This window comes from Phasianus colchicus, chromosome 4 (assembly GCF_987193195.1).
Source record: "Phasianus colchicus chromosome 4, bPhaCol1.hap1.1, whole genome shotgun sequence".
Taxonomy (NCBI): domain Eukaryota; kingdom Metazoa; phylum Chordata; class Aves; order Galliformes; family Phasianidae; genus Phasianus; species Phasianus colchicus.
The window spans coordinates 13,684,421-13,693,953 of NC_143439.1; the positions used below are offsets into that span (position 1 = coordinate 13,684,421).

Here is a 9,533-nt window from a genome sequence, read left to right on the forward strand (position 1 = left end):
GGATATCGTTTTGGCCAGTTTAAGTGAACTGTCCTGGTTCTGTCCCCTCCCAGCTTCTTGTGTATCCTCAGCCTACTCACTAGCAAAGCAGTGTGAGGAGCTGAACATCATTGGGTTTGTGCCACACTGCTCTGAAGCAACAGAAACATCTATGTTTTTCAACATTGTTCTCATTCCAAATTCAAAACACAGCACCGTACCAGATACTGAGAAGAAAGTTAGCTCTATCCCAGTGGAAATCAGGACCTCTCTCCCACTGTTGAATTATCTAAGGGCACTCCTACCTAGAAACTGAAATGTAACTACTTTACTGGCCATCTAGCTAGAAGTTACTTTGTTTCTCCTTTTTGCTCTTCTCCTTGACCTGGGCTTGCAAGGAAGGTCATTTCTAAGCAGAGCTTACATTCGTACTCACATGCTCAAAATGGTGAAAAATAAAGAATTCTCTAAAATATGAAATAAGATTATAGATAAACAGTGAGAAGAAGAAGGAGGAGCTAACAATTCTATTTCTGTTCTACAAATTTGGTCATGTAAATTAACACATATTAACGATTTTATTCTAAACTGATGCCTGTAATCATACAGCTACTGACATGGCAAGCAGTTACAGAGTCCCTTCTATTCTCTTCAGTGTCAATTCCTATGATTCCTTTCAGCTGCATTTACTAGATTGATTTTACCTCCCACTGCTGTCCATTTCGAACTAAAAGTTTATGATATTTTTTTTTTTCTTCACTATTCTTCATGTAACAGTATTTGCAGTAAAACGGTACATGGAAAAATTGAACGAATTTCTCACGTAAAAAGCAAGTTTGTTTAAATTGAATTACCTGATTTCTGTCTTTTGCAATTCTGCATATTTTGCATCATTTTGTTTAGGATTAGAGACCAGCAGTACTGACTGATAGAGACTTACAAGTATACTTAATCCTATTTTATGCTAAAATCTATATTGAATCATGTATTTTAAGTTACACTCATATGAAGTGCAGGGAAAGGCACACTGAACCAGTCTTATATAGCAATTAAAAGCCTTTTCAAATGCTAATCATTTATAATTAGTCTACTTCAATTAGTAATGAATCCACAAATTGCCCTCTCCAAGAAAACAAAATAAATTCCATGCTCTGATTAAAAGGGAACAGGCATCTTCAAATTGTGAAGCAAATGATTGATGTGAAGCAAAACTCTTTCACAATGTTGATCTTTTAACTCTTTGATGAACTGATCAACAAAGACAGGTTCCCAAAAAAAGTCTCAAAAGTATTATCATCAATTCACATGAAGAAAGCACATCAGTGTTCATATGTTCACAGACTAAATGCATCTTTACTGTAGAGTCATTTCATGCCATTTACCAAGCAGGTGTTATCCTCCCTCCTTTTCTTTATGGGAATCAGATTTTAATTAGCTTCTTCCTAGCATTCAATCAAATCATGAAACAACTGGCCAGTTGTCAGTTCTTAAATTTTGCTAGGCAAGAGTACCAAAAAAGCTTCAAATAGGAATAAACGTGTCTTGTTAATTTAAAACCAGCTTGAAGGCTGGTACTCAGTGTCAAAGTAGGCAATGATATTTCTGAGAAAACACATAAGTGGTTTTTTGATTCAAGACTTCCCTAAATTCTGTCCTGGATATTCACTTACTCAGTGTTAATATGCTAAATGGCCAAACAGTATGTTTACTGGAAGAGTGGTTTTGCTAAGTCTTAATGTAGATGTTCTCTAGGCAATGATCTACTTCATGGTCAAGCACATACACATAAACAGTACTGAATCAGCTATAATGAAATGGGGCAGGGATAAGGAAAAGAAAATTAGATAATTAATTCAGAAAGTAAGTTTCTGCTTTCTATTGATATCCCAGCCAGTGGATTACAGAAAATCAATTTTCTGTTCTTTATGTTCAGTTATTAGATGCTCTGTTTTCAGACATTTGGAGGGGCTTTGTATAGCTAGTGTTTTGTTCATGGTTTTTGGTGACATTTTTATTTTACAGGAGAATGTGTGGATTATTAACTGAAAATATGCAGAACGTTATATCTGTTCCATTATGAAAGACAGAGAAAAGCCACATAATTCACATGAGTGTGTAGGCTGCTGCTATAAGAGCAGTAAGCAATATATTAACAAAAAGATTGCAAATGGAAAAATATGGACTTGACAAAATGAGATAGAATTTTGTCAACAACAAATCTGTCTCAACAAGAGCAGCTGACCTAGGTAGAGTGCTTCTCTAATAAAATTAATGGAATTTACCAGTGATTCCCAGTAGCTCATTTCAGCCTTATGCTTGTTTCAGGAATGAAAACATTCAAATAATTCCTCCTTTAAGGTCCTCCATAGGCACAGACTGCCCTGCTTATGGAGAGGCAGATGAAGGCATAGAAACAGACAAAACTATACATCATTCCAATGCTGTATCATTTGTTAATAGGGAAAAGAACCATCTACTTAGATTATATAAATAAGTGAAGTTATAGAATTGATTAATTTCCTAAGTCTATAGATAGGGTTGTGAAATAATTAGGAATAGCTGCATAAATCATTTATCAACTGTCTAGAATCTAGGGCCAGACTGGATGTGGCCCTGGGCAGCCTGGTCTAGTATTAAATGGGGAGGCTGGTAGCCCTGCATGTGGCAGGGGGGTTGGAGATTCACAATCCTTGAGGTCCCTTCCAAACCTGACCATCCTGTGATTCTGTGATTTTGTAGACAGAAAACCACAGTTTTCTAAGGAAATGGCTGCTTCCCCTGTTAGTCTGTTTATTCATTCATTATCAACCACATTAATAACATTACGGTGAGTTTAAGGCAATTCCATACATGTTCAATCAGATATGAAGAATCATAATTCCATAAAACATCAGTGAAATCTGTTTGATTTCATATACTTAACCCTTTGACTGAGCTCAGCTGACAACCTGCTGGTTCTGGAAGCTATTTCAAGTGTATATTAAGAAAAAAAGTTGAAAGAAGTTGTCATTTGATTGAAGATGATGTTATGACCCTATTAAGATTATACGAGCACCATGATCAGAAGTATCTGGGTTTTGCTATTTTTCCTGTTCCAGTCAAATTGTTGCAATAAAACACCAACAAAACATTATACACAACACATCTAAATTGGCTAAGTGGGAAAAAAAAAAAAAACCAACTTCTCTGTTTTGACTTTGTTATATGGCATTATAGTACAGAGCTACTGTTTATTAAGGGATTATTCAGGAGGTTAGTTAGGGATAACTCACGGGTCAATGCCCTTAGTTTTCTTACAGTTACTTTTAATGTCATCCCTAGAAGTATATCTGAGTTTTCTGAAGAAATTTAAGAATTTATGCCATTAGAAGAATATGATGGGTATGTGTCACTGTTACTTTTTTTTTTTTTTTTTTTTTTAAACACAACAGTGAAATGAGGAACTGAAGATATTATGTATTTAAAGAAAAAAGTCTACATTGTTCTAAAGATTTGCCTTCTCTCTGGCCTTGTGATGTGCATATTGTTTTGTTTGACAGAAAACACAGCATTATCACCAGACTGCTGATGATCTTTCAAAGTTATCAATATTACTAATTCTGCAGAAATGAGAAATAATTTCCCAGGAGTCACTCAATTTACCATTTGTAATGGACAAAGAGAAACAGGAAAAATTGCCTTACAAAAATTAAATATTGTCCTGAATCAAGAGTTTTTCATATACCACCATTTAACTACCACCATTTAGTTATAAATCTATGTAAAAGCTAACTATACAATACTCCTTTATACACAGTAGAAATAAGCACTCCTAGCGCACACATCTTTTTGTTGGGCAGTAGCCCAACAGCTTACTTGAGTTAGCTCCAAGGAGGTCAACAGAACAGCTCACAGCCAGAGATTAACTAAAAGTTGTACAGGCTACAGCATAACGTTAGGATCTAAGTGGACACTAAGATGTAATGAAGCAAACATCAGTTGCTTAACTTCTGTGGGTACAAGGTGCTTTGTTATTGGTTTAGCAGTTGAAGATTTGGGGGTTTATTTTAGGAGTGAGGCAAATGGATGAAGCTGGACGTAGTGACAAATAGCTGACAGGAGGATCTGAAATTGTCCTTCTTTCTTCCCATAAACCATCAACATAAGCAGCAGCAGTGATCTCTGGAGCAGTGCTTCTTTCAAAAGACACAGGAGCTGTCTTTAAGAACTGCACTTCTCAGATGAATGCACTTTGTACCTCCTATTTTCTTGTTAATAGTCTGTGATTTGGAGCATATTTCTGCTTGGATATTTCCAGTTACTTCAAGAATCAAACTTCCTAATTTGTCTCCTACTTGTTTTTCAGCTATACCCAGCTGTGTAACAGACGAGCAAGCAGGCTCCATCATAAAGGAACTGTCTGTTCTCTGCATAAACTGGGATTGATGATTCCTAATAAACCTGTTTTTTGAACTGTACACATTCAGATTCAAAAATGTATACGCAGTGAAGACTGCTGACTATGAGCCCATCATACAGCAGTATGCTTGTGTTCTGCTAGCAAGACATTTTGTGTAGTTATCTGTTCTTGTCACAAGAAAAACCGAATATGTAAAGTAAGCAAATACAAGATACAGAAGCTTTACTATTTTTTTTCAGTACTCAAAGTTCTTGATTACATAGCTGTGAATTTAGGTGTCTTATGAAATACATGTGGATAAATATGGCCTGTCCATGAGGCCATATGATTGATTTGCCCCTTGACCTGAAATGCATCCAGCCTTAAGCCTGCTTTTATCTATTCTGAAAGAGATATTCTTAGGATAAATTTTGTAACTCCAGAATCAAAGAATCAGGCTCTCCTTCCCGTATTATTTCATCTCTTTTCTTCATATAAGACAATTTTTCACTTGATGCCTTTCCAGTTAATTGAATTATCACATATCAACTAAGCTACATACAGTTCTTTAAATAAAAATAAATGTATTTCTTTATAAAAATCTGTAACATAAAAATGGGTATCATATTTAGGGAAAACAACAACAGCCTACTACCAGCTACGCACTTTAAGCCAATATCATCAAGCTTAAGATGCAAAAAAATTTCCTACTTTACCATTGTGAACCAAAGGATTTTCTCACTGCAAAGGCCAAATGCGTTGGCTCTGCTCCAGATCACCTCAGACCTCAAAATATCTCTTTCTTCATAATGCCTCTCAGCCTCACCAAAAAGAATGAGGCTGAGCCAAATGAGGCAAACACCCAAGACCATGGACAACCTGTGTCTCCCTGCAAATTAGGTGCAGCCTAACACACGCTGGAGCAGACCTCACAAGCCCTGCTTCCATCCCAAGCTAGGGACGGGTCTGGACTCTGGTCTGCATTAGGGCCGAGGCAGCAAAAAGCTATTTTTCTCTCAATCCCTTTTGTTTTTTGGTCAAACAAAGCTTGCACAAACCAGCAGGCCAGCTTCTCTATTTGCATCCCTGTTCAGACATGAATTTCACAGAAGACACTTTGCTGAAGTGGGGGAAGTGAAGCTCCCTCCACAGGGAGGTGAAGCTTGGCAGCTCTTCTCACATCCTTGCTCATCAGGCCTGCTCAGCCAAGCAACCACCTTTTCTTCCCACAAAAACTGAGCTGGGCAGTGGAGAGGGGAAGCAACGGGTTCAGGGCTTAAGTACTCCTGGAGGTTCTACATGCTGCAGAGTGCAGACAAAGCTCTTCAAACACAGTGTGCTGCAGCAGAGATGTAGCAATAGAGATTCTGCTCTGTAAAGTTACATGAACAGGGAACACATTTTCCCTTTGAAAACACAGAGTCTCCAGAAGTAAAAATAATAAAATAATAGCAAGCAAACAGAAGGAAAAGAAGCCACACTTAAGGTACTATTTTTTTTTCACTACTAATGGGTAGATATTTATAATTTACTAACCCTGAAATGATAATGAGGATAACCTGACAAAGAAAAGTAATCTCTCTTTGACTTCCCAGCTTAGCCTTACGTTTGCTCAGCTAAGCAAGCAGGTTTTCCTTTCTATATGAATATATAACTCTATTAGAGATTGCTCAGAAGGTGCTTGGTCTGTGGGAGTTTATTGGCGGTGCACCAAGGCAGGCTCCAAGAAACAGGTAGAAGATGGAAACCAACAGACAAAGCCTTGGGAACAGGGGCATTCTGCCCTAAGGTTGCACAGGGCTCATGGTCCTAAATCTTTACATAAGAAATAGCCCAAACAGAGCCACAAAATGCAGGACTTAAAGACCCGGGGGTTATTTCTTTCAGGAGGGTTGGCATTTCATCCCATGTTTTTATGCTTTTACACAGCATAATCTGACTTATCACACAGATATATGAAAATTAAAAAATAAGAATAAAAAAATCACTCTGTCTTGATGTGCACACTGTTTTCCTGGTATTTTAAAAAGAAAATAAGCCTTCGGTCTTATTTGGACAATACTTCTAAGATTTCCTTCCCACTGTGTCCAAACAATGAATGTTCCTGTTATAATTAGTGCCTTGACATTAACAAAATCTCTAAGGTATCTTTTCATGGAGCTTTTTGGAATAGGCTGATTTATTTAATTGATGAATAGCTTCGTATGTGCTTATTTTTAATCCTACCCATTTATCTTATGAATAATTGCTATTTTGTAATTATTCCAAAGAAATAATACCAATATTTTTAATGATAATAATGAATGACAAGGCTTTAGCAAGTTTTTTTAATGTTTGTAAAACAATACTGATTAGTCAGAATGAAATATTTGCTCATTTAATATACGAGCTTGATTTTTTACTTGATCTCAAGTCAATACAATGCATCCAACAAGCTGAGCTAGCCTTTGAAATCCATAACCAGATTTTTTATCACGCTCATGTACTTCAAAATGTGCAGAATACTCTTGAAGATCTGTCTGTTACTGGTTAAAGACCATGAAATAGAACCAAAAAAAAAAGAATTCATATTGCATTTTACCTTCTCTCTCATCTTCTGTATCAGCCTGTAGCCTCACATTGAGAATTTAAATGGTCTTTGTGACAAGGTGGGGGTTTGTTCCACTAAGCGGAATGGTTCCATTGTCCATCACTAAGGTTCCTCATGGCAAGGCACTACAAAGAATGATTATTTTTTAATGAACGCCTATCGTCTCTAGGGTGGTTCAATCAGGTTTTCATTGTAACTTACATTTTCCAAGGTCATATTAAAAGTTGGAGAATAACTATCCCCTTGTTCACTAAAGATAAGTTTTTACCACTTAAGCAAAAAAGTGCATAAATACAGTCCACAGTCACAGTCTGAAGAGTTCTTAAAAATAGCAGGGAATCCATCTTTGGATGCCTGGCCCTGAATCTCTGCCTATGATCCAAAATCCATTTTAGGCCCTTAAATAGGCAAAGGAGCTTATAAAACAGCTCATTATCGAGTCACGTCTCACCAGTCACTGGCTGCCAGCAAAATCCATCAGCCCCATGTCATCGGAGACCAGTCATCTTGCTTCTGCCAAGTTCACAGACTACAGAGGTTACATTTTGATAATAGGAGGCCTTCAGGTGTTTCTGATTTGACATCTAAAGCTTTTTCAGAAGACTTCCAAAGGCTGTTAGGGTATATTCAATCTTAAATACAGCCAGACCCTCAGACTCTGCCTCCGATTTTCCCCTTTTTTGTTGTTGTTTGATTTTACTTCTTACAAAAACATCTTTGAATGTGATTTGCATTTTCAAGTTCTGTTAGGAAAGTGCCTTATTGATTTAATAGAGATTATAATGCCCAATTTTAATGACTTCATTTTGAATCAGTCTGATTAATATTTGCAGTATTTTAGCATACGAAATGAACCTTTTTCTACATTCAATGCTTCTCAGAAAATATTAAGAAAAGAAAACCCAAATCACTTATGTTCATGACTTTCAACAAACTTTTTGAAAGCTTTTTCCAAACCTTTTGAAAGGTTCATTTGCTTCTCTATTTGCATTTCCCTTCCTAGACAAATGTAAACGCTTTGCTGGTCATTAAGGAAATTATCATTAACTCTGCAGCTGATATTTTGTAATTAATCTCACAACCAAAACTTTTTCAAACAAGCCATACACTTTGTATCACTTTTGCTTAAAAAAAAAAAAAAGCAAACAAGGACTAAGCACATTTATGGTTAGAATTTTCTCTCTCTGTTGCATGCATGTCATGTACAAACTCAGAGCAAGAACTAAGGTCAATATCACCGTGGAGTAAAAACCGATAAAACCAGAATGAACATTCTTTCAGACTGGAAAAGCATTAACCATATACCTCTTAATAAAAAAGCACCATAAATTTTGCCTCAAACTTTCAAAGACCTTGCGTGCTTAGGAGCTCTGCTTTCTTGTCTTGCTTTTATTGTGCACATCTCCACGAGCAGAGAACAGAAAGAATGTTTGGTTTAAACAGAACAGCAACTTTAAGCAAGTTATTTCAGTTTAACCATTATTTGGTTTCAGATTACTATGTCTATTAAATTAAACCGCACTTAAGTTTCGCTCACATTAATCTTTGTATCTAACTGTGCCTTTCCATAAAAGCTCTTAGGTGGAAATACCACTACTTTTCCTTCTAGGTTATATGAACTACTTCCTGCTTCTCCCATTATAAAAGAAAAGGCTGAAAAGCGATAACTATTCATCAAATTCATTGTGCTGATAATCCCCTAAATTCCAATCTCAGTGCAGTTTTTATTGGTTAAAAACTTACTTAAGCTCTACTCATGAATTATTTATTCAAGAATTGAGGACAGACAGTATCTTATGATCCATAATTACAAATCAAGTCTCATAGAAGAGTCTCTTCATCACTCTGGTAACTCTCTCGGCAATATAGGGAGCGCTTTGTTCAAGTTTTGTATCTCTATTATTAGTTCTTTATTTCCCTGGGGACTGCATATCACTAACCAAAAATCATTCCAAATATTCTCACAACAAACTTATGTTGACACAGCTGCAAAGTCATCCCTGTAGATGCAATGCCATAGGTTTGTTAGGCTAGCAAGTGTCCTTATTATCGTTCCCATACAGGCTATACTCTGACCCTTTTAAAGGCTAACATTTCACTGCCTCCTAGCCTCGGGTGTTTGTGCAAAATGTAATATGGCAGCTTTCAGAACTTAACGCTGCACATAAACACAATACCACATGCACATAAGCAAGAGGATCGTAAAAGCTGGAGAAAAGCAACAGTCTGCCGGGCACTAGAATTGCTGGAAGAACAATTTTCTGAGCACAGTTCCACTCAGTCACTTCAGTTTAAGCCTAAGGTTGGTCTGGCTCTGCTTTCTGGAGGAGAATCCCAGTCTCTGCAGGCTTCCTAAAAAGTCTGAAAAGGTAAACTTCTCAATGCAGGTTGGCGCTCGAACCTAGGAGCAAATACTGTGACCTTACAAGCAAGGGTGGAAAGGCACTGGAACAGGTTGCCCAGAAAGGTGGTGGAAGCCCTATCCCTGAAGACATTCAAGGTCAGGCTGGACCAGGCTCTGAGCAGCCTTATCTAGCTCTAGGTGTCCTGGTTCATTGCAGGGGAGTTGGACTAGATGGCCTTTAA

General features: G+C 37.1%; 1 long non-coding RNA gene across 1 annotated transcript in view; it reads right to left on the reverse strand.

Annotated features, from left to right (window-relative positions):
- The window catches only part of LOC149918067 (uncharacterized), an 80,350-nt gene extending 70,842 nt beyond the window's left edge, over window positions 1-9,508 (reverse strand). Inside the window, exons 1-2 of the long non-coding RNA XR_016465828.1 lie at window positions 9,374-9,508; window positions 6,939-7,072 (exon numbers count right to left, since the gene is read on the reverse strand). This is a non-coding gene — a long non-coding RNA (uncharacterized LOC149918067). The remainder of the gene's footprint in view (window positions 1-6,938; window positions 7,073-9,373) is intronic.
- Between the last annotated feature and the right edge of the window lie 25 nt (window positions 9,509-9,533).